This window comes from Sodiomyces alcalophilus, assembly GCF_042370955.1.
Source record: "Sodiomyces alcalophilus JCM 7366 unplaced genomic scaffold ACRALscaffold_2, whole genome shotgun sequence".
Taxonomy (NCBI): Eukaryota; Fungi; Ascomycota; class Sordariomycetes; order Glomerellales; family Plectosphaerellaceae; genus Sodiomyces; species Sodiomyces alcalophilus.
The window spans coordinates 6,288,541-6,293,940 of NW_027263533.1; the positions used below are offsets into that span (position 1 = coordinate 6,288,541).

The 5,400-nt window shown below is 38.1% G+C and overlaps 1 non-coding gene across 1 annotated transcript; it reads right to left on the bottom strand.

Moving 5' to 3' along the window:
* Window positions 1–1,704: 1,704 nt before the first annotated feature.
* On the bottom strand, window positions 1,705–1,779 carry ACRALDRAFT_t92. Its single transcript has one exon. It is a non-coding gene; the product is annotated as a tRNA-Val (tRNA).
* Window positions 1,780–5,400: the final 3,621 nt, after the last annotated feature.

Genomic DNA, 5,400 nt, shown 5'->3' on the forward strand with positions numbered 1-5,400 from the left:
TATAAAATCGCAGCTATTCTGACCTGTTTTCTATTATGTTAAAGTACCCTAAAATATATTATATCCTCGAGGTAGGAAAAGGTGGTGGAAAAGTGGTAGAAAAGTGGTAGAAAAGTGGTGGAAAAAGAGGTATAAAAAGAGGTGGATAAAAAGGTAGAAAAAGGAGGTGAAAATTTTTTAATATAACACGTAGTAGTAGGTGCTTATATAACCTTATCTATTATATAGATAAGGTCTTATCTATTATATAGATAAGGTCTTATCTATTATATAGATAAGGTCTTATCTATTATATAGATAAGGTTATATAACCACGCACTACTACGTGTCACGTTAAAAAAATTTTACCTCCTTTTTCCACCTCTTTTCCCACCTCTTTTTCCACCTGCTTTTCCACCACTTTTTCCATCATGATAGCGTATATTCTTCTTAACTAGAGCTTTATACACGGAGGTTAAAATAAGCAGTGAATTTATAGTAACGGATATTCGTAATAAGCAAGGGAGAGAAAACCTTGTCCTGATTATATGTACCGGTACGGGATATTTACAGCCAAGATCGTGGCGTATGCATACTACTACGTGGGCTCGCGTAACCTTCCTAATTAAGTTTGGGACGCTTGCAAATAGTAGATAGGCCGCTTATAAATAGTGGTACTCTCACTTTCTATACTACCTACCTAACCTACTGCCTACTATATATATATTAGGTAGGTACGTATTCGTATATATACTATAATATATCCCGGGGCTATAGAGCTCTGAAAAAGTGCCTATATACTTCCGTGGGAGTTTTAAGTTATATGGTTTAGGTACTTAACTTATATATACTAAGTAGGTATAGTACTTATAACTTTCGGTGTCGTTTTTATAGATCCACTTAACGCCTTATTTCGCCTTATTTTATAGCCCGGATATTAATCCGTCTAGGCTCCCTAGTCTGGCCCTTTATTATCTCTTACTCCTCTATCCTTATCCTACCTTAAGTAGCTAGGAGTTAGAATTCCGACTATACGGTCCTTCTTTAATACCTATAGGGGCGAAAACCGAAGTATAAGACTTAGGGAACTAGTATATAACTTAGATAAAAACCCCTATGCTCTCCTCCTTTAGGATTGCTGCCTATGCGGGTGCCGCGGCGGCCCTATTACTAACTCGATATATATCCGAAACTCGTGGCTTCTATTCTAGGAACCCTATAACGTTTTGCCCGGCGCGGCTTTAAAGCCGACTACATGCTCGATTAACGGCGCGCGCGTGATTATCTCTATTTATTTTTATACGCCTTCCTATAAGCCCTAGGGCCAACCCCTACGGGCCTACTATAAGCGACTTATATATGCGTTTCCTAGGGCTTAAAACTCCTAAGCCTCCCTGTTCTATAGCTATAGGTGGAGCTAACGCGGGCTATAGGCCTCCGCAGAACGCTTACATAATAGCATAAAAGGCTGCCTCCGTATCGTGGAAGAGATACCGTGTATTTTACTTACACGCTTAGGGATAGCGCGATACCGTCTTCTTGTTTTTATCTATGGTAGGGCGATTAACTCCCCTATAGCACCTGTTATTAACTAGTAAAGCCCGGCGGAAGGTGGGTCTAACGGGCCCCCTATTTAACCCTTATTATACGTGCTAAGGCAGGCAAGGGCCCCCGAGAACAGGATCCGAGTAGCGTAAAAAAGGAAAGGGTTCCCTTTTTTACGTGCGCCTCTAGCCGGATTCGAACCGACCCGGTCACCTTAACCGTGTGCCAGGTATACTACCACTATACCATAGAGGCATAGGATTATTTAAGCCTAGGGCTAAGGCAAGGCTAGATCCTGTAATTATAGTATAATATATTAGAGTCAAGATATAATATATAGGCTTAATATAAAACCGTAGATTTAAAACGGAACTATAATAGGTATTAATGTGATTGGTAGTAGAGTGAATTAGGTCGACTAGTATTCGATAGTATTTAATAATAACTATAGAATATACTAGCTAACTAGGAAAAGAAGACAGATAGAAACAGAGGGAGACATAGCAGGTATATATATATAAAACAGATAAAGAAGAACCTATATTAAAGCAGTAGCAGTAAGCTTAATGTATTAGATAGTAAACTTAGTAAAGTGTTCTTTAGATTATATAGTAGGCTTTTTATTACGCAATACCCTCTTTGTTATGTCATAGATTATAACATTATATAATATACTTTTATCTCTGCCTATATCCTATATCTTTATATTATTCATAATATTGATTAATAATTAAGGCATAGCTACGTTATTAATTTAATATAACTAACTTAGTATAAGAATATATATATACATATGCTTCTGATCCTTCCATCTAGAGCTATATCATAGTTATTAATAGCAGGTATTACTAGAATATACAGTATACATACAAAATAAGTATAATTAAGTATAAATATAAATATATAAGGCAGTATATATACTAAGTCTAGTAATATAATGATATTAATATTAAATAGTAAATACTTAATATCTTAAATATAAAAGCATTTACTAAGCTATTATACTTCTAAGTATTATAGACTCGCTATATACAATATTATTACTGGTTAGGAACTAATACTCTAAGTATTTAAGATACTATTTTCTAAAACTTAGTAGACTATATAGTAAAGGTCTTTATAGCGAGCTAGAAACACAAACCTCTTATTAGTTATAAGTTATAGTTAATTATACTAGGGAACGTAGTTAATACTAGGGAACTTAGTTACTCTAAATAGGGTAGTACTAATAAGAGTAGATACTAGATACTACTAGTTATACTTATATATACACACTAATATATCTCTTATTTACCATATTTTATATATACTAAATATTAACTAATAATATAAGTAGAATATTTAATTAATACTAGTAGGGATCTAATTATATACTTATATTAGTAATATTAGTATATTAAATACTTATTATATATATTATTATTATTATTATTATTATTATTATTCTCTTACTCCGCTATCCTAACTAGTCTAGGAGCCCGGCTTAGGCTATACGGTCCTTCTTAGCTAGTTATAGGGGGGAAAACCCGTCCGGGTAGAAAAACCCCTATACTCTCCTTATTAGGATCGGTGACGCGTCGGGGCCTCGACGGCCCCGGTAGTGACTTAGTACGTATCTGGATCACACCTCTAGTCTAGTGGCTAACAGGAAGGTAGCAAGCTAGGGGTTTTGAGTTAGCCTAGGATACAGTATACTATACAGGGGGCCGAAAGAGATCCGTAGCGGCTCCGCGCTCCAGGAATCCTCCCTATATCGGAGTGGCCGGTTTATTTACGCCTTCCTTTTAGGCGGGGGATTTTAGTAGGGGCTCCTGCCTTTATTATATATGCCTACCGAATTCGGTAGCCTCCTATAGTTATAGCTAGGTTAATAGAAAATTTTAAGGACCTCCGCCCTTCTTCTTATTTTCCCTCCTTTAACCCTTTTATCGCGATATCGTAGGTTTCCCTTTAAGCCGCCCGCCCCCCTACCCCCACCTCTATTCCCGGCTCTATACCATTATTACTAATAAAGCATTAGATAGTCTATAGATAGACCGGGTCTTTATTTTCCGTTTTTTCACGGTGGCGTCTATTTATAAGTAGTAGCGTGGTAACGCGGGTAGGAAGTCGGCGGTTTTAGGGTGGGCTAATAAGATAGGCTATAGTTAGTTAAAGTAATAATCAGAATAATTAATAGCCCGGAGTCGTTAATATAAGTTTAAGGGGGTGCCGCGGGGGGCATATTAGATCTAAGCTCGGTATTAACTATTTCCTAGATACCGCCTAAAAGAAATAGTCTAAGAAAAGGGGTAATTCCCGCTATTATAAGGCTATAGCCGCGCGAGTACTATTATAGGTTTTCCTAGAGGTTCCCTTAGGGTACCGGAGTAATACCGCTAAGTGGCCGTCTTTAACTTTAAATAGATGTCTTAGATACACTAAACGCCTCGGGGGCGAAAAGCCCGAAGATATAAAAGTATATACTAACACTACTAGAAAAGGAGCGGTATACTACTAGTATACTAATAGTCGGCGGACTTATAAGAATATAAGTTAGTCTTATAGTGGTATCTTAGTGGTATTAGGGCGGTAATAGCGGGTTCTAATATCTAAAGTAGGTTCTAGCTATAGCTTTAAAGTATTAGTAGCGTATTCTTAAACGTTATTAGAAGGATATAGCGGCCGTTAGTAAAGGCGGTAACGGAGTAGTTATAAGTTATAGCCCTAGGGGTGCCGAAGCTATGCTATACTAACTTAGGATAGGCTCGAGGTCGACTTATAGCGGCGGTAGTATTCTTTAAGCGCGCCGCTAGGCGTGCTCGCCCCGCCGGCCGCCGCTATAATAGTAATACCACGCTAGCTAGCCTAGAACACCGATTAAATCGGTTAAAGAGAATAATCGCTATCCTATTAGCGGTGGCCGTATATATTCTTATAGTCCCTTTATAATAGAATAAAGCTAATATAGCGGGACAGGGCTATAAGTATAACTCTAATAATAATAATACTACTAAGAATAAGAATAAAGAGGAGGGTGCCGAGACTAAGGCTAAGTAAAGAGTAAAGGCCGCTATAGTATATCCCTTTAGTACCGCCGGGGCCCGGCTTATAGGGCCCTAGAGTAAATACGAACGTCTAGGTTAAGTACTATCTCTGTTTCGTGTATTCTATACCAGGCCGGTCCTATTATAGGGTCTTTAATATATAGTTTCTTATAATTTCTAGGGCGAGACGGAAGTTATTTAGACGGCTAAGATATAGGAACTATTTCGTAATTACTTTAGCCTTTTCGGGGTAGTTTAGGGCATCGAAAAGGTCTCCCTTAGTCGAGATCGGCCTCCCTATAGCGCTATAGAGGTCCCTTCGCGACTCTAGAATAGTGTTTTAGTATTATAGGATAATATATTTAGCTATCTCCGCCCCTTTATCGCCGTAGGGACACTAAGCAGTAGCGAAGCCGGGAACCCTGGCTCTAAAGAAGAAGGCCCTAAGGCCTAGTTTCTCGGAACGGATCTAGGTAAAGACGGAGCTTTATGGTTTTAGAAAGCCTTTATATCTTTAAAGGTCCTTTTTATATAGGTTTTAATCCGGTACCGCTATAGTATAGGTCGGGTTCCGTATAGACCCTATATCTCGCTACCTCTTCTTTTACTTTTCCCGGAGGGCGGTGTCTGTGTTAGAATTATTTATTTAGTTTTAGGCGGTAAAGGATTAAGCGGGCTAGGCGAGTACTTACTAGCTAATATAGTAACGCCTTAGTGCCGCTAATACTCTTATAGCGGCTTAGGTGCTAGCTAGGATAAGTCCCTTAGTTCTAGTATTTTAGTAGTTAAGAGCTCTCTTAGCTATAAGGCGGGTAAGATATAGATCGAGTAGGGGGATACACGTCTTTTT